Here is a 26605-nt window from a genome sequence, read left to right on the forward strand (position 1 = left end):
ACAGGTGTAAGATGGAGATACTGGCATTTTGCTTTCAGGATAAAGAAGTCTATTTTCCCATCAAAAATATCTCCTTAGTTTTTAGGGTTTAATTGGTAGGTTTTAATTGGTAAACATGGAGTAAAAAGAAATCAGAATGAAGCTATCTTTTTGTTCTATTCATCTGGCTTCTGTGAGTCCTATCACTGTAGAAACTGACCTGGAACAGCATTGAGAAAAACTAAAAAGCATCAGTTAGGTCTGGAGATCAGTAAGCAAAAGTTTGTGAGGGAAGGAAAAACATCACACACAAAAAAAGTGGCAGGGGGGTGGGTGATTTCCAAGTGGTAGTACCCAAGTGGAAAAGAAATCACTAAACTGATGTGGCTAATATATTTAAATACAGGATAATAAAGGATGTATCTAGAGAAGGAATATATAAGGCAAGTCCTGTTTAGATTCCCACAATTAAAGAATTTCATAACAGAACTTATGATACTAAGTTGTTAATATACTAATTTATTTATTAACATATATATGTAACATGTATTTATATAAATGTATACATAACCACACATGATACCATATAATATTTTATTATCCCATTCACTCATATATTTATCCAACAAATATTGCAACTCAAAATTTTTGTGATTTTAATAACCTAGTCCAACAAAAAAAATTCTATGAATACATAATTCAAAGCTGTCATTAGTCAATTGTGATTTCTCAGTGTACCTTCTGTATATTTGGCATACTTTATAATGGTAAAAATAAATGGCACCTCAAATTAAATAATGACAAGCACTTATCAATTAAAATATTATACTGAATGACTCCTAAAGATGTCTCCCCAAGTAATACTATACATTTTCTGATGTAGAGAGGTAATTAAACCAATGTAAATAGTGATTTAATTAAAACAATTGTTAAAAAACAAAAAGAGTCTTGGTGAATGGAAGAATAACACTTGAAAAAGAACAGCCTCATTAAGAAATGTGAAAGTGTATGAACAGCTTAGCACAAAAACAGACACACACATCTCACCTAGAGGTCTTAATGCTGCATCCTCGGGTGTCCATGCTTTCCAATGTGTCCAAAAACTGGAAACTTCAAGGAAATCATCTCACTGATTTGAGCAAGACAGTATTCCATAGGGTGACTCTTTTCTATTTCCCATTAGGTAATAGGATATGTTATATAATTATCTCCAAGTTACACTTAAAAAATTTAGGCCAAGTAGCAACCTATTCTAAATAGGGACTATGCCACTGAAATACAAGAGGAAAGAAAACTTCAAAAAGAAAAGCATAAAAGTGGCTATCCAAAACTATTTTGACAAAGGTTATTGTTTAAGACAAATCCCTATAAGATTCTTTTTCAAAAACTTTATTTTCTTAATAATTGAAACATCTAAAATAGCTTAATGGTTGCTATTTATTTAAAGACACCACTGTTTTGATCCCCACAAAAAGCCCTTTTTTTCTTTGCTGTTGGTAAAAATACCTTTGAGTTACATAGTTTAAAAATTACCTTGATGTTTCAGTACATAAATCATTTCTTTGTTCAGTCCTTTCTTGGCAGAATGGTGATTCACAAGGACAATTCAGGAGGCACCCAGGTTATAAAGTACCCAAAATTGGCAGATTGTACAAAAAGATACATAGTGTCATTGGTTAACAATTGGCTTTAGCTAGAAATAAAGTACGGGAACACAGACTGACTGTGATAGAAAATCAATCAGAAACAACCAAGCTGGTAGATTATTATGCATATGATATCTAGGCCCTTCTTTTTTTGGGGGGGGGGGGTGAGGAAGATTGGCCCTGAGCTAACATCCATTGCCAATCATCCTCTTTTTGCTTGAGGAAGATTGGCCCTGAGCTAACATCTGTGGCAATCTTCCACTATTTTGTAAGTGGGACACTGCAACAGCATGGTTTGATGAGAGGTATGTAGGTCCGTGCCCAGGATCCGAACCTGCAAACCCTGGGCCACTGAAGCAAAGCACATGAACTTAACCACTATGCAACTGAGCCAGCCCCTGGATCCGTTTTAACTAATATTTTATTTAAATATCCTCGTAACATATTTTGTAGTGATGGTACATAAAGTACATAATTCCATACCATGGAAAATGTTGAAATTTCTTTAGATTAAAAACATTTTTTAATTGAATAACTACATTAGTACTAATCTTACGAGAGTTAAAAAATTTTGTGAATTAGAATAATTACAAATCTTTCTTTTACCTGTTTTAGAAGCAGTAATCTGTCTTCTAATTTTGCCTTTTTTAGCACGTCTGCAATTATTCAACAAGATATAGTTCAAAGCAACCTAAAGATTATTTTATCCATGCAATTTAGACATTGACTTATTTTTTGGTGACATTAAAAACTAAGGTGTTCTCTGAAATATCTCAAGACATTGGACTCAGGAAGAAAATACAGTTTTGCTTTTATGAAGATTTAACATAATAATGATTTTTTTAATACTATGCAGGAAACATGACACAGTTTAAACAGAGAGTTTAAATCCGTTACTTTTCATTTTGTAAAAATGTTAACATAAAGAGGAGATAACTACTTTTCTTTGTGTAAGAGTAAGAAGATTATATAGTCAACCAAACTGCTGGCCTTTGGAAGGGGATTCTGTCTTTTTCCTATGTGACGTCTTATTTTTTACCTTAAATGAAAATGTTTATTTTAATATGTAGTTTTAAAATAAAACACAGATAAATATATTTTATCTCAAACTTCCCCATGGTCTTGATAAAGGACCCTAATTAATACATAAAATCCCAATCATTCATAAATAAAGGTCTCCATGAATTAATTTTATGTAATGGCTTTCCTCCTCTTGTCATGAGTGTTTTTTTTATCCTAACAAACTGTATCAGCTTTGCCCACATGAGGACATGTACATTTGTGGTGGGTCTTGTTGGCCTTTTACAGTTGGATAATTTCAAGGCCCACCTTCCTCCAGCTCCCTCATTACACCTAAGGAGGCTAAGAAAAATGAGTACTACCTGGTAACATTGTAATCACTACACACTATTTACAGAGCATCATCCTACCTTTCTTTTCTCTTCTTTGCCTTTTTCTTGTTATTCTCTTAGTTGCCATTGTACAAATATAACTTTCCAATTACAAGGTCATTTTAGCCAGAACAAAGAAATGCATGAAATCCTCTAATTCGATTAAATCCCATCATTGAGCTTACTATTATGTATTAATTAGATCATTGACAATTAAATAGTTTCAAAACTTAGTTGTCTGAAATAAATGACTGTTCATTACCATAGCCAGTATATTACTAGACATGTGTTAGATATATTTTAATTTTATAATTATATATAAAACGATTGACCATTATACCAATCAGCAAATAAGTCAATATCTTTTAGACTAATTCACTATGATTTAAAATTAAGAATTCTGTATACCTCAAGAAACTAGAAAAAGAATAATAAATGAAGCCCAATGTTAGTAAAAGGAAAGAAATAACAAAGATCAGGGCAGACATAAATGAAATAAAGATTAAAAAGGCAATAGAAAAGATCAATGAAACCAAGGGCTGGTTATTTGAAAAGAAACAAAAATCACAAACCTTTAGCCAAACTCACCAAGAAAAAAAGAGAGAGGACTCAAATAAATAAAATCAGAAATGAAAGAGGACACATTACAACTCAAATACACAGAACTCAACCAGAAATACAAAGAATCATAAGAGACTACTACAAACAATTACATGCCAACAAATTGGACAACTGAGAAGAAACGGATAAATTCCTAGAAACATAAAACCTTCCAAGACTGAATCAGGAAGAAACAGACAATCTGAACAGATCAATTACTAGTAAGGATATTGAATCAGTAGTTTAAAATCTCCCTACAAACAAAAGTCCAGGACCAGAGAGCTTCGCTGGTAAATTCTAGTAAACATTCAAAGAATTAATATCAATCCTTCTCAAACTCTTCCAAAAAATAGAAGAGGAGGGAAATCTTCCCAACTCATTTTACGAGGCCACCATTACTCTGATACCAAAACCAGAGAAGAATACAAGAAAGGAAAATAACAGGGTGATATCACTGGTAAACATAAATTCAAAAACCTTCAAAAAACCATTGGCAAGCCAAATTCAACAATACATTGAAAGGATCATACATCATGATTAAATGGGACTTATTCCAAGGATAAAAGAATGGTTCGACATCTGCAAATCAATCAATGTGATACACCACATTAACAAAATAAAGGATAAAAATCATATGATCATCTCAATAGATACAGAAAAGTATTTGACAAAACTCAACATCCATCTATGATAAAAACTCTCAATAAAGTGGATAGAGAGGGTATGTACCTCAACATAATAAAGGCCATATATGACAAGCCCATAGCTAACATCATACTCAACAGTAGAAAGCTGAAAGCTTTTCCTCTAAGATCAGGAACAAGACAAGGATGCCTACACCTGTCACTTTTATTCAAAATAGTATTGAAAGTCCTAACTAGAGCAATTAGGCAGAAAAAAGAAATAAAGGCATGCAAATTGGAAAGAAAGAGGTAAAAGTGTCACTTGCAGATGACATGATACTATATATAGAAAACCATAAAGACTCCACCAAAAAAATTGTTAGAACTAACAAATAAATATAATAAAGTCACAGGAAACAAAATTATTATACAGAAATCTGTGGCATTTTTATACACTAAAAATGAACTAACAGAAAGAGAAATTACAAAAATAATCCCTATAATTGCATCAAAAAGAATAAAATACTTTGGAAGAAATTTAAACAAGGAGGTGAAAGACCTGTACACTGAAAACTATAAGACACTGATGAAAGAAATGGGAGACACAAATAAATGGAAAGATATTCCACGCTTATTGATTAGAAGAATTAACATTGTTAAAATGTCCAAAGCATGTTAACCAAAGCAAACCACCAGGGCCTAAAGCAATCTACAGATACAATGAAATCCCTGTCAAAATTCCAATGGCAATTTTCACAGCACTAGACCACACAATTTTAAAATTTGTATGGAACCACAAAAGATCCCGAATGGCTGAAGCAATCTTGAGAAAGAAGAGCAAAGCTGGAAGCATCATGCTCCCTGATTTCAAACTATATTACAAAGCTATAGTAATGAAAACAGTATGGCATGGGCATAAAACCAGACACAAAGATCAATGAAACAGAATAGAGCACCCAGAAATAAACCCACACATACATGGTCAATTAATTTGTGACAAAGCACCAAGAATATACAATGGGGAAAGAACAGTAGCTTCAATAAATAGCGTTGGGAAAACTGGACAGCCCACATGCAAAAATATGAAAGTGTACCACTATCTCACACCATATACAGAAATTCACTCAAAATGAATTAAACACTTGAATGTAAGACTTGAAACTATAAAACTCCTAAAAGAAAACACAGGCAGTAAGCTCCTTGACATCAGTCTTGGCAATGATTTTTTTGACACCAAAGCAAAAATCGACAAGCGGGACTACATCAAACTAAAAAGCTTCTACACAGCAAAGGAAATTATCAACAAAATAAAAAGGCAATCTACTGAATGGGAGAAAATATTTGCAAATCATATATCTGATAAGGGGTTAATATCCAAAATACTTAAAGAACTCATACAACTCAATAGCAAAAAAAAATCCGATTACAAAATGGGCAGAGGATCTGAATAGACGTATTTCCAAAGAAGACATACAGATGGCCAATAGGTACATGAAAAGGTGTTCAACATCACTAACCCTCAGAAAAACGCAAAGTAAAACCCCAATGAGACATCATCTCATACCTGTTAGAAGGGCCATTATTTAAAAAAAAAAAAAAAAAAAAAAAAACAAGAAACAAGAAATAACAAAGTTTGGTGAGGAAGTGGAGAAAAATGGAGCCCTTGTGCACTGTGGTTGAGAATTGTTGGTAAATTGATTCACCTGCTATGGAAGACAGTATGGAGCTTCCTAAAAACATTGAAAATAGAACTACCATATAATTCAGTAATTCCACTTCTGAGTATTTGGCTGAAGAAAACGAAAACATTAACTTGAAAAGCTATGTGCACTCCAATGTTCAATGCAGCATTATTTACAATACCAAGATAAGGACACAATCTAGGTGCCCTTCAACAGATGAATAGGTAAAGAAAATGGGGCGTGTATATACATACACACACACACACATAAGGTGTAAGATTATACAGTAATAAAAAAGAACGCAATCTTGCCATTTGCAACAACATGGATGGACCTTGAGGGCATTATGTGAAGTGAAATAAGTCAGACAGGAAAACACAAATACTGTATGATCTCACGTATATGTGGAATATTAAAATAATAATAATAATAAGCTCATAGATCCAGAGAACAGAAGATTGCTGGTTGTCAGAGGCAGGGTTGAGGGGTATGTGAAATGAGTGAAGGGAGTCAAAGGTACAAACTTTCAGTTGTAGAAAAAATAAGTCATGGGGATGTAATGTACAGCATGGTGACTACAGTTAATAATACTTTATTGCATATTTGAAAGTTGCTAAGAGCAAATCTTCAGAGTTCTCATCACAAGAAAAAAAATTCTGTAATTATGTATGGTGATGGATGTTAACTAGCCTTATTGTGGTGATCATTTAGCAATATATACAAATATTGAATCTTTATGTTGTACAACTCAAAGTAATATAATATTATATGTCAATTAGAACTCACTTAAAAAAAAAGAATTTTGCATCCTTGGAATACAACAAGAATGGCTGATTTAAAAAGATGAAGAAGAAACAATATCACTGAAAACAATGTTAACATGGATTACAAACTTTAAAATACCATGTATCACCATATAGTCATTATACCTTTGACATACAAGTTTCCAGTGATTTACACTATATTTTTACCCCTTAAATTTCCTTAATCCCCTTAATTATGAGTTATGCATCATAATGTTTTCCCCTAGGGTGAGCTCAATAAATAGTTTCTCATTTAAATCTTCCCCTATTTCCTAAACTTTTTTATATTCACTTACACTAAAAAATATTTTTAGGGGATGGCCCCATGGTTTAGTGGTGAGGTTTGGCATGCTTCACTTGAGTGGCCCCAGTTCGAGGGTTCAGATTCCAGGCATGGACTTACACTACTCATCAGCCAAGCTGTGGTAGTGACCCACATATAAATTGGGGAAAGACTAGCTCAGATGTTAACTCAGGGCTAATCTTTCTCAAGCAAAAAAAGGAAAAAAGATTTTTAAAAAGGTTTCCAAAAAATAGCTCCCTTTAAGAAACACCCCTAGGGGGAGGTCCAGTGGCATAGTGGTTAAGTTCGCATCCTCCACTTCAACAGCTGGAGGTTTACAGGTTTGGATCCTGGGTACAGATGTAGCACCACTCATCAAGCCACACTGTGGTGGCATCCCACATAAAGTAGAGGAATACTGGCTCAGATGTTAGCTCAGCAACAATCTTCCTCAAGCAAAAAGAGGAAGTTGGCAACAGATGTTAGGTCAGGGTCAATCTTCCTCACACACACAAAAAGAGAATCACCCCCATCAATCGACAGAGAGAGTGAGACGTGACATTGCATATTTTTACAGATTTGTAGAATGTCTTATGGCCCAAGTGTATTTTTCACCAAGGAACTCCACAGGAAGATAGGTAGGTAACATAACCAAATATTTTTTGAGTATCTATCCTTCCACCCTAGTGTATGTACGTGTCTGTGCATGTGTGTTTCACATATGTAAAGTTTACGTATGTCTAAATATCTTCTCATGTGGTCCTTTTTAAATTACGTAAATTTTCTAGCATGAGTAGTTGATTTATAAACAGGGATTAGTTGCTTATTAATATTATTTTTTTTCTATCAGAAAGGAAAACTTGGATCTGGTTGGGAGCCAGTTGTCAAAAAAAGGTTGGGAGCCCTGACAATTTTGTCAAGACTTGACTTCCTAATAACTAATATCTAAAAGAAGGAAGAGAAAAAAGAAAAAACTTTGTCAGTTCAACTGAAGTATAGCTTCAGACATCTATGAATCAAACAACAAAAATATGTTGAATATTTCCTACATGGCCCATCTATAGAAAGAAAAGATTTTTAGAGTATATCGATTTTTTCTTCATCATCAAAACATATTACCTAAAATAAAATGGTTTTTAAAGTTCACGTGAACATAAATAAAACAAGCACAGTTAAAAATTTTAGATAAAAAGGCACGTCTTATTACAAATTAATAAAGTAAAATTTGCTGAATAATGCCAGTAAATATCAAACTGTAAATCATCTTCATTATTCAGATCCAAGAAATAGACATAATAATAATCATCTTTATCTCAAGTAGAAAGAGCCAAATAGCCCCATACTTGATTCCCAAAATATTTCAGAAACTCAGATATGAAAACACATAGCAGAGGCCAAAAAGAAATGTGATTGGCAGTCTGGAGGACATCAGTGTTCTCAGCAATTAAAACAGTTAATGTATTGGAAAAATTTCTTTGAATTCTAAGGAGCATTAAAAAATACATTTCAGACATCATTAAACCAAAAGCATCCATTAACTACTCTCAGACATGACCCCACTATGTTTCCTTTTTTTTTTCGTTCTTTCTCTTTTGCTTTGTTGACTTTGAGTGGTCTGGCCAAGAAAGCAAAGGTTCACTAACACTGTTACGAGAAGCACTCTGATATCATCAGTGCAGATGCTTTTATACAAACATGTATCTCAGTGGGAGCTTGTGTATCTTAAAATTAAACAGAAGATACAAAATTATCTGGAAAGAAATATCGCATTAATCCTTTTACCATGGAGTTCATCCTAGACACCCATAAAAATTACTCTGACATAGATCAACTTTTTATTGGCTTTGGGAGATTCTGTTCCAAATGAAGTGATTATTATTTTATGTTCTATTCTTCAAGCAAATTTATAAGGAAATAAAAATGAAACATGTGACTCTTAAGACATTTTATGGAGAAATTAAAATAGTTTAATATATATAAAAAGTTACAAAGCCCATATTTGTGTAATTATGGTGTGTCAGAACTAAGGAAAACTCAAAATCATCTACTACAAACCTTTTTCTAAAAGGAGAAATGTAATGCATTAAACATTAAGAAATGACTAGTTTTTTTCACGAATTCTCTAGTATAAATGCATTCCTGTGCCAAAATAATTAAAGCTTTCTAAAATAATAAAGACAAAGAAGTATCGTAACACATATCATGGCAGAATGTACTGATCCAACCCCAAAATACACTCCATGAAACATTTTCAATTGTACACAGCTTCTTAAATCCCTTAAGCCAAGTGAGGTAATGATGTTATATACTTCCATAACTCTGCATCCTTGCCCTCCTCTGCACTCTCCTTTCTACTGGGATACATTTGCCAAATGTCTAGGGAAACTGAAGAAAATGTAAAATACATTTGGGAAATAACTTTCTGTTTAGAAGGAGCTAAAGGCACAGTTCAGATTCTTTATTTCACACATCTTTGTATCAAGCCCTTTGTCCAGAGAATTCACTGCTTCCTGGAATGTTAATATCTTCACAAAAAAAAATAGTAGCCTTTTTTGGTTCAACTCTTTTTTATAATTTTTAATGTAGATCATTGCTATTTTAAATAAGGCACCACTATTTTTAAAAAATAAATGCCACTACAGCTTAATAATAATGAAAAAAGAAATGACTTCCAAACCAAAGCTTGACCACATTGCCAAATGAAAATTCTGACCACAAATATTCTAACATATTAATGGGGAATCTCATTAATTCCCTGGTGCAATTGACTTTTTTGATTTTATATTATTTGTATGGAGACCGAAATTATAGTTCAAATTAATTAAGATGTAGGGAACCCAAAAACTACTGAAAAGCTGTGAAATATAGATTTTTTAAAATTATGTTATCAGAGGTACTTCTGTATAATGCTTTTTCAAACCATAAAGAATAAGGCTTGTTGCAGTATCTTTTCATTTATTTCTGCATATTTCTTCAGTGTTTTCACAAGCATTGAGTTCAAGTCCTTCGTTTAGTAAATAAAGTGGGATATAGGAAGTAGGATAAAAGAGCCTTAGCAATATTAATTACCCTTATAAACTATGGATACACAGGAATATTTGGTGAATAATTGATTATGCTAAGAAAGGATAGAAAAAGTACTTAATTTATAAAGGAATTAGCCAGAAGATAAAATAGACTATTGTGCAGCAGAAAATCCGACTGATAAATATGAGGACTCTCATGCCCCAAATGAGCACAGCCCAAAAAAGTGCCCCTGGGCCAAGATAGATTGTAATATTGCTAATTCACCCATTTCTTGAGAAAGCACCAGTGTTTTAAGAGCAAAGTCTAAATTCTTAACTAAAATGCTCGTGTAATACCATGGACTTCTTGAAATTAAAGGCTGTCATTAGTTTTTCATCAGTACATGATCTACAGATTTGCTTCACCGTGAAATCTATAGACATCGTCCAATTCAACACAAAATACACACAGTTTATCAATATTCCAAGGTAACAGAATTTAGAAGTCTCATTTATTACTGATTTACTATTCTAAAATTGAAGTTTAAATCCCTGGAATATTATTAAGGCTCCTGACGAACCTGTATAGTCGTTGCAGTTAACACAAGATCTTGGCAGGTATTTTGACAAAACAAAGAAAACGTAAGATATGTTTTACGAATATTAATCAAGACCTACACTTAGTAGTCATAATTCATTACTATTTCAAAAAATCAGAACGGCTTTTCTAACATTTCTCGAATCCACCTTTAAGATACACCTTTATAGGAAATATCTTGCTATTAGCACTAACCATTCTTATGTACTTCAAGAAAGATGTAGTACCAAGGGGACTAAGTGAGACTGACAGACAAGAAACTATAAATCTTTGTCACTTTCAGAAATGAGCTCTGAATTCAACCAGAATGGAGTATTTTCCTTCTCCCTCAACTGAGGTGATACAGTAGTTTTGTTAATAGTATCCCAACTTACTTCATTCCCTTCAGGTTCTGATAAAATAGGCTTAAAATGTCATGATTCAAACAAATACTATTATTTTTTATGCAGAGAATTAAGGGACCCTAAGACATGTGACATGCAATAAACACTACTATACAACAAACCAATGACAAACAAAGAAACATTAGGAAATTTCCTAGCTTATGAAAACTCTGATCAGAATGTTCAGTTAGAGACAGTGGGAAGACATTTATTTCACATTTCCCTCCACATTCTAAAATAGTTTGTTAGATTAGCCTAAAGTAGTTTAATTGATTGTTATGAAGTGCACACATTCTTTGGTGAGAGATTAATCACTTTAAATTAAAAGCGGAACTTTATACAATGGGGCAACAGTGATTTAATGAGAGTTGGACAGTAATTTATATTAATTTAACCAGCAACTTCAAAATCTTGTGGGGGAAAATGATTTATCTTTGGAGGAAATACACTACATTTGGATAAATAGGTGAAATATAATAGCACTCGAGTTAAAAATATTTATGCTTTAGATACTAAAGAGATGGTATTCCTTAGTGCTAAAGTTTTGAGATATATACGTCTTTTCCTGTTAATAAAATTCATCACGGCACTAATGAAGTTAACATACTCATTCCTGTTTAGGGTGAAAAAAATTATGAAAGGAACACAATGAGGACATTTCTCATTTTTTGCTTATTTTGCTACTTCAAGTGTTCTCACTGTTTCTTCCTGTTAGACAGATGAATATTTTAACATGTTCTAATTAAAAAAAATATATCAATACTTTAGGACAATGATGACATCAGTTTGGTTTCATGAACTTAGCAACTAATAATATTCTATAAAACCTTGTATTCATCAAATAATGTAAATAAAGAAACTATCTCAGTGTCCTAACGTGCTATTTATCATAATCCTCAGTGAGACTTGTTTGTTTGTAACATGTACTTAACTTTTAGAACTTCACTTGGTCGGGAGGCAGATCAAAGTGTCCCACAGAAAAGACCCAAAATGATTTCTCTCACTTTCATTCACAAAAGGAGGTAGGATCTTCTTCACATTCTTTGTTTTCCCCATTTAGAAGTTATTCACATAAGACGCTGGTACCTAGATACCAAGACTACGTTCTCAATATTTCAGAAAGATTTTGCACAAATTGTTTTATGGTCTTAACATACACCAAAGCTTACTCATCTAAAATGCTCTGTCTGCTGGCTGAATTGCAAAAGAAGAAACTCAAGCATGAGCTCCCTAATTACCTATATTGCTAATCTATTTGTTAATCTCTTCCCATCACAAAATAAGCCCTGCTTTTATAATATTCATGAATTTTTCCCCTGCAAAGGTTGTCCTGACAATTCCTCAAAATGCCTATTCACAACTCTATCACAGGGTCAAGAATACTTTATTACTCTCATTTGTTCACACATGTATATCTCCTCCTGGACAATAAGGCCTGAAAGGACAAGGTCATATTTTATTCATTTTTATGTTCCCATCAACTAGCACAAGGCTTGGCATCCAATACAAGGTCAATAAATTTCTGCTTTACTAAATTTTAATAAAACAAGCCAACGATTAAAGTTCCAGATAATAGAGAAATCACACTTGGTTAAGTCAAAGAGAAAACGCCTGAAAGTCTTCTTTCCTAAAAAAAACTAGTTAATAATAAGGGTTAATATGTGTTAAGTTCTTAGCATATCTTATGCTCTGTTATAAACACTATATATGTTTTGAGTTTGTCTTTGTTTTTTTCCTCATTTATTTCTTGCACAGTCTGAAATTACACCCATTTTACACATGGAAAAGCTGAGCCACAAAAACTTCAAAAACTTGCTCAAATACATGTCACCATCTAAGAAGTGCTGGAGCCAGGATCAGTGCCTGCGGCCTCAATCTAGAGCCTGCTCTTAATGGTATATCCCCTGCCTTCAATGATAGGAGAAAGAATAGATGCTTTGATGCCTTTACCACCCCCGCGCCAGCCCTGTGTTTGCTCGGCTCCAGGCACTGTACAAAGTCCCCAGGATACAAAGGTGAGTAAGACTGAGGCTCCTTTTTACCCCTGGTCTCTTTCTTTCTCAGAAACATATAAAAGTCTCTCTTAAAAAAAAAAAGACACACTCAAACACATACAAATAGGTGTCTTTTTCCTTTCACTGCCAAAATTCTCACCTTAGCAACCAATAAATGTTGGCTCCATTACCTCACGGCCACTTCAATCTCTAATTACTTCCAGCCCAGGTTCTGTCTCCTTCACTCACTGAAAACTCTCTCAAAAAATTCCCTAATGGCATTATTATAATTGTCAAATCCAATGGCCTCTTCATGGTTTTCAATCTACTTAATTTATCTGTAGCACTGATGATCCTCATACCTAATCAGATTCCTTGGCTCCTAAAATTCAATCAGATACAAGGGCTAAAAGGAAGTAATGCCAAATAATAAAGAAACCTTAGGTATAACTGAGTCCAACACTTCACTTTACAAATGGGAAATCTATGGCCTAAAGAAGATAAGTTCGCTCAAGGTCATATCTTGAGTCAGACACAAAGCCATGGTTAAAATTTAGAGCTATCTCTCCAAAGACTATCAATACCTTCCTTAATATAGGTCTTTCTTTCTACTTCTCCCAAACCTACATCTCAGGCTTTAATATCTGTGGTAGGCAGCCTTAAAATGAACCTTAACGATTCTTGCCTGCAGGTAGCCACACCCTGTGTAATCCATCCCCTTTGAGGCTAGACTGGACTTACTGACTCACTTCTAACAAAGAGAAAATGACAGAAGTGATAGACTATCACTTCCAAGATTAGATAATAAAAACAGTGTAGCTTCCATCTTAGGCACTCTCTATTTTGTTTGGCTCATTCTGGAGGAATTAAGCTACCATGTCATGATGTAGCACTGTAGAGAGGCCCACATGAGTAAGCTTGCATGTGGCTTCTCCTTCAGTTGAACCATAAGGTGAGACTGCAGCCCTGGCCAACAATTTGACTGTAACCTCATCAGAGACACAGAGCCAGAAGCACTCAGCCAAATAGCACTCAAGCAAAGATAACTAATACAACATCTAATCTTGAGACTACTGTAATAGTTCAAGTATTCTCCACCCCAAAGCATTTTGTATTTTTCTCCTCCTTCATCTTTCCAACATCATCACATGGACCATGTTTTTCTATTCATCAATGTCTCATAAGCAATGTCTTAAACATAATAGCCAACCAAGGATACATTAAAAACACTAAATCTAGTACTCAAAGCCAACCACAATCTACCACTTTGTGCTAACTGGTTTACTGTTTCTCAAATATATCTAGTGATTTCCTTCTACCATTTGTGATCATGACATTTGAGACCTTAGAATAGGAATCAAAATCTTACAAAAATGTTCAGAATTATCGAAAACTCTGTTCAGTAATACCTATATTTACCACTTCTGCAAATCCAATAAATCATTGTTACCTAAATGCTTCTGTAAATCAGATAAGAACTACCCTGTTTTATTGGTTTTTACTGTTAGTTTCAATTACTACTTAAGTGTTTTAATACAGTGCTATGGGATTCCAGATACTTTTAAGATAACTTCCAGATCCCAAAATTGAACATATTCTCTTTCTTAAAGTGAATTCTGCCTCAGAAGGTACTTGGAATCAAGATTTTTCTCCCTAGCCGCTTTCAAAAATCAGTTTTTCTGATTATATGAAAAGAAGACTTTCCTCTCAGCTGTCTTGAATCTTACTATGAATTACTGTCTAAAAGTGTGAAAAACAAAGTAATTAGAAGGAAGAAGTTGACTTTAAATTACCCTTACCTAATCAGTGTATATCATCAATAATGAAAAATAAAGCATCCAGCTGGTAGAAAGCATACCCATTGTTTTAGACTATTGTTTTGTTTTGTTTTAACAAATGAGACACAATGAAATTAATTCTTATTGGGGTATAATCATGATAAAACTATACTCTCTTCTTTTCCTTCCTAGGCATACTTAGTTTGGGCCCTTGGACTTCTCAAACCAATCATCCATAACTATACCCCAAATGAATTCCCAAATGACATATTCTCTTGGCACTTGTATTTTGTTCAATATTCTCACGCTGTAAACTACAAATGTCTTGGAAATGGATAACATTTAGAACTTAGAAGATTCATATGGCCAAACCTATTTATCATTTTTTCTTACCACATCAACCTCAAAAGAGTGACTAAGAATATTCTTCAGGGGATAAAATAGTACTAGGATGACAAAAAAGCAAGTTTTAATATAAAACCGGATTTGAAATGTCTGAGAGCATAGGCTTCAAATGAAATGACAGACTTGAAGTGCACACGTGTGCATACAGACACACACACACACACACACAAAGTTGAAACTGCCACACTGACCAAGGCTTCTAAAGAGAAATCTATGGGCTGTGAGAGCTTATAAACAGAGGTGTTTACTCAGGAAAGTCTTCCCGGTACGCAACACCTACTGTGTGCTCAGCTCCATTCAAGACACTTGGCAAAGGTTAATTTGTTTAATCCTCATGCTAATTCTTTAACTTACACACTATTATTATCACATCTTTTACGATGAAGATACTGAGGTAGAGAACAATTAAATAATTTCCCAAGAAGACATCACTGTTCACAAGACACACAGTGGCAAAAAAAGAGATTCAAACTAGGCAGGCTGCTTCTAGAGCCTGAACTCTAAATCACAAGGCAATACTGCCCTTCTAAGATCTGAGGGCTGAGTGGAATCACTTAGGCGTGATGGTAGCTGGATCTCCCATTAAGAACAGAGAAAATTCCAATACTCTAACACTCTCTGGAATTAGGACAGAGTTATATGACAAAACCCAACCAAGTAGAACGGACAGTCCAGAACTCTGAGTCTAGCTCAAGGGACACAAAGAAGTAGGAAGAGTTTAATTACAACTTTTTAATATACTTTAGTGACCTGTGTTACTTTTATCTTTCATTTTACCTGAGAAATGGGGAGCTCTGTCCGTACAAAAGGGTGGTGGTGTTGATAGTCAATGACTCAAGTAGAGAAGTTAGGTGCCCTTTTTTCCCTGGTTCAGTCTGCCATTCATTCTCGTTATGCCAGCCACTGTAACAGAGCCTTTATTATAAAGTCCATTAAACAAGAAACAATGACTCCTCACAATTGTGAATAATTATCCTAATCCTATTTCCAGCCTCTATTGCAAGAGTCTCAGTTCTCTCTCCCCACTATTTGCAACCTGCAGATGCATAAGTCACCATTATTTTGGACAAAGGGAAAGAATTTTTAACTCAGTTGAGGTTAGGGTTTTGATAAAGTAAAATCTTATCTAAACTCTAATCGTCCTCTATACAAAAGAATATTTAGGACATCCTGAAAAAGACTTTTAGAGAAAAATGGTTCCTTTGAGGGTGATCTGACACAAGCAGACTTGTTGAAAAAAAAGAGATCCCTCTCTAGCCATCTAGCATTGCTATTCCAGCTGCACCTCATAATGATTCAGCAAAGCCACAAAGTCAGGAAAACACGGCTAAAGCTGAGCTACCAAGTATTTATATGGCTGGCAGTAAAACACAGACACGGTTTCACAAAAAGTTACCTGACTATTGCTTAAGAGATGGTGGCAACTATGTGGGTAGGGGTTCAGGAGAAGGGATGGAAGAAATTACGCCAGTGGTAACTGTTTTTCAACAATGAGGTTTTTACTTTGTTTTATTTCCTTTTATGTTTAATTTCTTTGCAGCACCTGTTGCAATATATGCTGGAATGATTTAGAGAGCTGTTAGCCTAAAGTGATTTTTATAACTATAAAGACTACAGGGGAAAGCGTGTTAGAGCCTGGCTATTTATTGATTCTCCAGCACACAAGTAAAAGAAAGCAATATGTGTATGAATGTGTCAGAATGTAAGTTCACATATGCTAAATTACTTAATCCTAAATTACTGTGCATTATACATTGCATAGAACTATTGTATGTGGACTTTCTACAAAGCAATATTTTATGAGGACACAATAGATGTTCAAAGAAAAAAGACAATTTGAAATAGGAGTTTTCCACCAATATTCAATGCAGTCATTTTAAAGTTTCCTCAGGTCATAAATCAATCATCATTAAAAGCTGGAAATATTGAGGCTGGCCAGGTGGTGTACCGGTTAAGTTCACACATGCCACTTCGGCAGCCTGGGATTCGCCAGTTCCGATCCCAGGTGTGGACCTAGTAGCACTTATCAAGCCAGGCTGTGGCAGGTGTCCCACATATAGAAGAGAGGAAGATGGGCACAGATGTTAGCTTAAGGCCAATCTTCCTCAGCTAAAAGAGGAGGATTGACAGCGGATATTAGGTAAGGGCTAATGTTTCTCCAAAAAAAAAAAATCTGGAAATATTTTGAAGCTCATACAGAATGATAATGAAACTGTTAAAATATTTAGAAGAAGGTGAAATATCAAATATTAATGAAAAAATCATTAATGAGGGAAAAAATCAATGTGATTGTCAGTCAGTTAGTTTGCTAAGAAGGAAACTGAGTTCCACTAAAACCTCTAAATCAGTTTGCTCTAATAAGGAATTACTTAGAAATGTTTCCATCACACCCAATATTTAATAGAAGCACCAAAATTCAAGTGGTTACTATTCTTCAACAATAAGGTTTTAACTTTATTTTACTTTTTGTTCTATTTGGGTTGTTTAAATACTAAACATCTAAAAAAGGAAATCAAATGTCTCAAAAATAAGCATTTCCAAAGATACATTATCAAGTTCTCAGAGCTATAATTTAAGACTCAAATTTTTCATATCCAGACAGCACCATCAAGGCTTGTAAACTAGTTAAAAGAATTATAGATCAACCGCCATATAAAAAGGAAATAAATAAGAGGTATATTTCTGTAAATATGGGAGATAGTTGGTTTTAAAAATGTACTTCATAGTTTTACTTAGGAGACTGACCCACTCATATAAATGTTCAGTATAATTTTTCCCTAAACTTGAATATACTCAGAGAACATTCGCTTGAGTAAAATAAGAGCTTGTAGGTTAACACTGAATATTCCAGAAGGTGCTCATATCTTTTTTTAAATTTAAGGAATATTTGTACTCCTCACCGTGATTATTTCAAGAATCACACAGTTTGTTCTATCAAAGAAGTCAGATCCTCTCTTTACTTTTTACATTACATTTAGGAAGCATATTGAAGTAAGTGATTATTGACTGTTAGAGTTTAGAGGACAAAATGACATCAATCGTGTGTGCTTTAGATAGCACCATAAGAGGTTTTTTGTTTCCAAAGCTCTAGCTTCCTCTTGTAAAAGAGGCATTTTGACCAGCTAAATTATCCCATAGTTTCAAATTCAAGCATTTGCCTCACACTAATTTACTGACTAATGCTTGGTAAATCACATCTAAGGTAACATCCTGTCTTTTCTCCAATCCACCCACCCCAACACACACAGAGAAATACACATTCTCTTCTCTGGATACCTGTGTTCTTCTCCATGTTCCTTTCAATCTATTAGCTGAGATATCATGGCATATTTGCCTTAACCAAGTTCTACTCTATCCTCCCTTTGACAGAGGCCAAAGGTGTGACAAACACATTAGGTAACTACAACACAATTTTATGCAATGATTACAATATTTTTCCCTAGCATAGATATCAATTCAGTGATTAAAAAGCCAGAGAAAAACAGACAGACATGCAGCCACAGTCACGAATAAAAAAGAGAACGTATGTGTGGATTCATAAATATTTTCATTGTTTCAAAAATCAAAAATATACATGAGAGAAAATGAGAATTAATCATCAAAGATTTTTTTAAATAAAAAATGGAAGTTGTTAAAGGAAAGCAAGATCTACAAATGGTAAAATGAAGTGTTAAATCATTAGGAGGTGATTTAGCTCTATTCACACAAACTGTGACAACGACACTACAAATCACTTCTACTCCAGAGTTTTTCAATTTCAAATGAGGTGCCTTTCTTTGCCACATTTTTTAAAGAAGTTATTCCTCAACTATATCAATCTTCATTTTATTTATTTATTCATTTATTTATGTGTCCATACCTGAAATGTAATCAAACTTCTCATTCATTTGTTCATTCATTCAACAGCTATTTATAGAGTAGCAGACACTGGATTTCTTCAGCTAAACATATGTTAAGCACTAGAATTCTTTAAATGTATGGTCCACAATACCATAAAAATAACTTCAAGAATAGAGCATGGAAGTCAAATGTAACAGTAATATTCTCAAGTGCTTCAGGCAGTTATCAAGCTTCACTGATAGGTGAAAGAGATTGGAACAAAACATATCTAAGATAAAATGCTTTTCTCCATTACCATTTTAATGTGCATAGCTCTATTATGGGCATTAGAAAATTTAGTACCATCATGTGCTACATAATGACATTTTGGAGCACATATACAATGGTGGTCCCATAAGATTAGTACCACATATTTTAGGCATCTCGTAGACTATACCATCTCGGTTTATGTAAGTAGTATAAAGGAGAAAGAAATTTTCCCCTACCCTTCTAGGTTCTTCTAGCTGGTCTAAGAATTAAATTGACATGATACAGATAAACAGGAGAAAAAACAAACAAAACTTAAATTATGTATACGTGGGATAAACCCCGGAAAACGGAGTAACTCAACAAAATGGCCCTCACCTTAAATATTGTCCTCAACTAAAGACAAATGAAGATGTTGGGGGAGAGTCAGGAACTTCACAAGAAAGGGAGGTAATTCACAGGTAGGTGAAATGGAGCAAACACTTCGAAAACAAGTGTTTGGCCACACAAAAACAGAAGTTCGTTCGCACAAGGACGAAATCACCTAACAATGCATTTTTCAGAATGCACTCCTGTCATTAAGCAATGTGTAACTGCACTGCAATTATTTATTTATGTAACTGTTCCTTGTGCTTATCTCTTGTCTTTGAATTCCTCCAGGCTGTGTCTTATTCATTTCTACATGCCCAGGACCTAAACCAAAGATTGGTACAGCAGGTAATTATCACAAGGTTGATGAATAAATCAACTCATACATATAGTTTTAAAAATCTTACTTTTAAAATGTGTGGTTTCTAGTTTTTGCGCAGTGTGCTAAGTGCCTTAAACACATTTTTTTTCATTCAGTCTTTACAACAGTTTTATAATTTAGGTATTGTCATCTACATTTTTTAATGTGGCCACTCAAAATCAAAAAGAGACAAGGAGCTTATCTAAAATCACCAAAGCTGACATTCAAGTTGGGATCTGTTCGATTTTAAATTCATTTTTGAAATTTTTTTTTAAGATTTTTTAATTTTTTTCCTTTTTATCCCCAAAGTCCCCCAGCACACAGTTGTGTATTTTTAGATGTGGGTCCTCCTAGTTGTGGCATGTGGGACATCGCCTCAGCACAGCTTGATGAGCCATACCATGTCCGCACCCAGGATCCGAACTGGCAAAACCCTGGGCCACCAAAGCAGAGCGCACAAACTTAACCACTAGGCCACAGGGCCAGCCCCTAAATTCTTAAATAATAAGTTTTCCCAAATTATTATTGGTTTAGTCAAACTTTTATTGGTTTAATAACACAGGAAGACATCATTCATTCAACAAATACTTATTCAGTGACTACTTTCTACCAGGCATTCCAAATTCCAAGTCTGGAGACACAGCAGGGAACAAAGTGGGCAAAGCCTCTGATCTTACAAAACTTACAGTCTCCTGAGGATATTTAATTCTCTAAATAGTACTGAGTCCACTCTTGGCAATTTAATGGCATAAATAAGGCCATGTAAAACACACTCATGCATAATCTGATTTATGCTCCCTGTTCCACCAACAAGACCAACTATAATTTCTACAATGGAATTATCTAGTGGACATTTTATTCCTGACACCCATGTCAAATACTAATGACACAAAATGTTTAGGGCTTTTTTAAAACTACCTTTCAAATAAGAAAATAATATGGCAAGTTGAAATACATTTTACAGTCATTTTAGAGGTGACAAACCTCAAGGCTTTGTTTTCTGACACTAGTTAATGGATGAGATAATCTAGAAATAAAATTGGAAGTGATCAGTTAGTGGAAATTATTTTAAATGTTATTTTCAACATTAAAATCTTTTCAAGTTTCACATTAAAAATAAGTTGGTTTATTTTTATTGTCTTGTGATGATATAACAAAAATATGTATCCCATATAAAATTTATGTATATTATTTTCCCATTCAAGAGGCAGCCTAAGAATCCAAAACAAAGTACAGTTTTATTTTCCACAAGCATGTTGGACAAACTTACCAGTAGAAAAAACAAATTTTGGCAAAATCATTTGGCAGTTAGAAATAATATTCAAGTAATTATTGGATGTTTCTGAACATTAATTTTAAAATTACAAGAAATATAGGTAAAAAGTTTAATATTTTTCTTTCAATAAAGTACAATATAAATTCATCTAGATTATTTATGTAATTGAAAACCAAATGTCCCTCCAATTATATTTCAATTATATTTAAACATAATTCTATGTGTTGTGCTAGAGCTGAGAAATCTGTTTATGACAAAAATGTGGCTATTTATAGGTTGTATTTAGATTATTTCAAAACTTCTCAAAATTATTTCATAAAATCTTTCCCATCTTCCTCTGGAATGCTATATTAACTTATAATTGGAAAAATATTTAACATTACATGAAATATATTTGAAGTCTTGGCAAATTCCTGTATTTTTTAATTTGCATATGTATATGTTAATAAAGTAAATATATTTGCAGATACTTTATTGATATACAAAATACTTTAAAATGTAGCATTAACTAAGCTTTTTTATTATCTACTTGAGGCTTCTAAAGTAATAATAATAATTTAAAATTTATTTAAATGTATTTTTCCAAAGCATACACTGACATCAGGATCCCACTGTTGAGGATCAGTTGACCACAACAATTTATAAAGGACATTTCTGAAGGATACCCCAAAGCCTTATGGTTCAGCTTGAGCTTCAGAAGATATGGATGTCAGAGGAATAGTTGTATTGCTCTGTAGACTAATATGCCTATTGTACTGCCTGAAGCATTCACCAATTATGTATACCATAAATATAAACTGATTGCCTGCATTAGAGAAGGTAGAAAGTACAGAACATATTTATATGCTTCAACCGTGATAAATTTTCTAGGAAACATATAATTAATAAATGCTCTATCTAAAAAAGCAACTTTAAATCAAGTGCTCAAGAAAGAAGAATACCTTCCATATCAGTTACATGCAATGCATATTCCTGGTCCTAATATTAAAATATGTATTATATAATATAGACTTGAATAATTTCAGTATTAATTATGCTATTTTAAAGTAATACAAATATATTTTAAATGCTCTGATTTTAGAATTTTAGTTAAAATGTTTTCCAAAAGTCTAAACTAAATGCAAAAAGCACTAGAGAGATTTCTAGAGTAAATGGATGTTCTAAAATATAAACAGTGCAAACAAAAGGTTAAATTTAAAAAATTAAATTTAAGAAACGAAAATATAAAAACATCTTGGCAGAGAGAGTAAACCTGATTTAGCATGTCCCAACTAACAACTTTGCATATTTATTTTCCCAGGACAGGCATTAATGACTCCTTATTTAAGTTTCAACCTCTTGCTATTTGTCCATGCACTCCTTATCGTAACATGCTAAATTTAAGAATAAATTATAAGACTTGTTTTGAAAACACAACTTTGTTCCAATGCAATTGATGTGTTTGGGAAACTAAGCAAAATGCAACTTTTGCATTTGCTTATGTGAGATTTTGTAGTCAAGAAACACTAAGTCATGGGTCTGCAAATGTATGCAAAGCCGGCAGATGGTCTGTTTTTGTAAATAAAGCTTTACTGGAAGACAGCCATGCCCATTCTTTTATGTATTGTCTATGATTGCTTTCATGCTTCAAAGGTGGAGCTGAGTCATGGGAACAGACCATCTCTGGCCCTTTAAGAAAATGGCTGCACTCAGCTGAACTAAGCTACAGAGGAATATCCAACGTGCACAAACATACTTTCAAATGTCTACTAGTGACTTCAGTTTACTGTGTATGTTATGAGTCATGCCCATCCACATCTGTGTTGGAACTTGCCATCCGATTTCAGATAACCCTCATACCCACTCCTTCCTTATAATAACTCACAAGCTGACACCCACTTCCACAACAAAGCTGAAGTGTTTTTCAAGGTAAAGCACCATATTTATTGCATTTATTATGTTCCTATCATTTTTCTTTTTAAAGTGCCACTGATGAAGTTCTTGAGTGTTCTGCCCCTAAACTAGGATGGCCATATTAAAGTTAAAAGTGCAGGATGCAGGAGGACAGCCTGGTGGCGTAATGGTTAAGTTCACGCACTCTGCTCTGGCAGCCCAGGATTCACCAGTTTGGACCCTGGGCAAGGACCTATGCACCACTTATCGAGTCACACTGTGGCAGGCATCCCACATATAAAATAGAAGAAGATGGGCACAGCTGTTAGCTCAGGGACAATTTTCCTCAGCCCAAAGAGAAGGATTGGCAACAGATGTTAGCTCAGGGCTAATCTTCCTCAAAAAAATGCAGGATGCTAAGTGAAATTTTAATTTCAGATGAACATCATAGACTTTTTTAGTATAAGTATGTCCTGAGTATGACAGATCATTATTTACAAACTTTCCCTCTCCCCTTGAACTATACCGAGGAACATGGAAAATTAAGAGGGGCTATGTCTGCTCCTTTTGTCATTTCCTTTCTACATTCACTTTACTTTAAAATTATTTTACCTTTGGAAGAATATTAGCTCCATAACTGAGGCTTACATTTTTGTATCAAACACCCAGGAGGTAGGAAAAAGCAAACATCTGAGCAGTGGGCCAGTGAAACAGCTCTGATTAGGCCCAAATGTGATTAATCTTTACTCTCTTTGGTGTACAAATTGGGCTATTTTAGCTTTGGCTCTATCTTATGCCAAGAGGCAGGTACTGTACAACCATTATACTTGCTGAACAATGGCTTTTTATCCTGGCTAACACCGTGACACCTGGCTAGGCTGATTGGCCCATTATACTCGGCCAAGTCTAAAACAACACTCTCTACATAACTTTATATCTTCTCTTTCTCGTTTTTTATTTTTCTAAAATATTCAACTCTATTACTTCCCCTGTTAAGTGACATTTAAGGAATTGCTTACCAAAGGACAATAACACTAACAAGTCATCATATCCTTTGCTAATTATGCTTTAGTACATAACATGTTTTTCTACTGATTCAGTGAAAGAGACCAAACCAAGCCCGAAGCATCCAGAAGACTACTGCCCAGTCTCCTCTATTTTGGAGCTACTGCCTCCACACTAATACTTCCTTTTCCCTTCAGAGGCCCCCTTTTCTCAAACTCTCACTTCTTGTTATCCACCTTACTTAGGAAATAATGTGATAAACGTCTTTACCTAAAGCTCTGCTAGGGCTCAAGTCATTATTCTTCCCAGGAACATCTGCATTTTAACAAAAGGCAAGAATTGATCTTATTGGAGATTTCACTCATCAGCAAAGTAAGCAGTTAGTGGATGCTGGGGCTTTCTGGCACCCTTGAAATCACAATATGTAGACAATGTGTAGAAAACAATTTACTATACGTATTTTTAAGTTCAGCCCAAATTGGAAACACACGATGATATCATAGTTCTTCCTGTCTCCATTCATGCATTCAATAGAGACAGACAGGTTCCTAAAAGGGTTATTAAAACGAAAGGTCGAGTATAAATTTTATAACAAAAAGCTCTTTAATTACATGTATAAATATTATATTTTTAGTATATTTGCACAGTTAATAATACATGCTTATGCATTTATGATGTTTCTGTTTGATTTTTTAATTACTATTTTTTTTTTAATTAGATAAAGGCAGCCTCTCCGAGCAGATGAATAACAGAAAATAAAGTATGCACTTGTGAGCTGACTCACACGAACTAAGAGACATGGAGCTGGAACTGGTTGAACACTTGAGGTAAATCACTGATCCAGCTTGGGTCTTATTTGTTACATTACAGAGTTTATGTAGATCTATTCAATAGGGTGACTACTAAGATCTGTGCTGGTGAATTAGAAAGAAGAAATGATTTAGTTCTTAACGATTTTTTTAAACATTACAGGTTCTTAAGTGCCTAAAAATTTAGTGCTGATGAATGAGAATGGATTTAAAATTTAAGATTAAATTTGTGTCCTTAATATTTAATGTGACAAATTTATAAAGATAATTCATATATAGCAGTATGTGAGCTGAATAAGATAAACTAAAATTCATTTTTAATGGTGATATAAAATTCAACTATTCAGTTTAGTAAATGCATATTTATTAATAGCCTACATATAAGGCTCTCTATCTTATCTCCCTCTGCATTTTTCAATAAATGACATATTATTATTATTTATTTATTTATTTTGTGAGACTGATTGGCCCTAAGCTAACACCTGTTGCCAGTCTTCCTCTTTTTGCTTGAGGAAGATGGTCCCTGAGCCAACATCCATGCCTACCTTCCTCTACTTTGTATGTGGAATGCCACCACAGCATGGCTTGATGAGGAGTGTCTAGGTTCATGCCCGGGATCCAAACCTGTGAACCCTGCGCCGCCAAAGCAGAGCACACGAACTTAACGACTATGCCACCAAGCCGGCCCCAACATATTATTTTATTTCTAATGCATTGTTTATTTCTGTCCCTCTAGCTAAAATATACATTCCAGGAGAGCACAGATTTTTTTTTTACTGCCATATATAAACCAAGGGCATAAAAAAGTATTTAATCAGATATCATTAAACATTTGTTAACCAAATAATAAATGAATGGAAATATAAAGACAGTTTAAAATGCAATCACTGGATAAAAATATTTCTCCTTTGACTACACATTTTGAAAATTTGAATATATGTATTTTTCCCCTCTAAATATTTAATAGAATGTAAAGAAAATAATCTACTCTTTATATCTTGGTGTTGTGTTTAATATTCAACAGAACTCCTAAAAAAAATATTACCATCAGTTATATTATAAAACATCCACATCTTTGAACAAATACCTTACTGATGATTTGGTGATATATTAATTGTATTAAATCCTTTAAAAGAAAATGTGATAAATAGGAACTGGAAAAATAAAGGGAATTGAACTTCTGAGATATTAGTTTCATGCAAACCACATTGCAATTTCACTATTTGAAAAAATAAAATATCTAGAGAACATCTAGGATAACAGGGTTCCAAAAAGGAAATAAATAAATGCCTTATAGTTTAAAATATATTTCCTATATAATTTAAAATTAATATTGGTCAGAAATATGTAACCTAAAAAATTGGGTTGGATAATTTTATGAAGTAAATTCAGTTGCCTGGCAAAAAAAGCATTATATTTTCTTATTTTATTTTATTTATTTTATTTTTTTTTTTAGATTGGCACCTGAGCTAACAACTGTTGCCAATCTTTTTTTTTTTTCCTGCTTTATCTCCTGAAACCCCCCCGTACATAGCTGTATATCTTAGTTGCAGGTCCTTCTAGTTGTGGGATGTGGGACGCCGCCTCAACATGGCCTGGTGAACAGTGCCATGTCCACGCCCAGGATCCGAACCCTGGGCCGCCGCAGCGGAGCTCG

General features: G+C 33.9%; 1 protein-coding gene across 32 annotated transcripts in view; it reads right to left on the bottom strand.

Moving 5' to 3' along the window:
• ADGRL3 (adhesion G protein-coupled receptor L3) overlaps positions 1 to 26605 on the bottom strand; it is a 798980-nt gene that overhangs the window by 528186 nt on the left and 244189 nt on the right. Inside the window, exon 4 of one of the 32 annotated variants that reach the window (XM_070505752.1) lies at positions 15948 to 16073. The exons of the other annotated variants lie outside the window; for them this stretch is intronic. The gene's annotated coding sequence lies outside the window, so the exon portion shown is untranslated. The remainder of the gene's footprint in view (positions 1 to 15947; positions 16074 to 26605) is intronic. 32 annotated transcript variants of the gene reach the window in all.

Source organism: Equus asinus, chromosome 3 (assembly GCF_041296235.1).
Source record: "Equus asinus isolate D_3611 breed Donkey chromosome 3, EquAss-T2T_v2, whole genome shotgun sequence".
Taxonomy (NCBI): domain Eukaryota; kingdom Metazoa; phylum Chordata; class Mammalia; order Perissodactyla; family Equidae; genus Equus; species Equus asinus.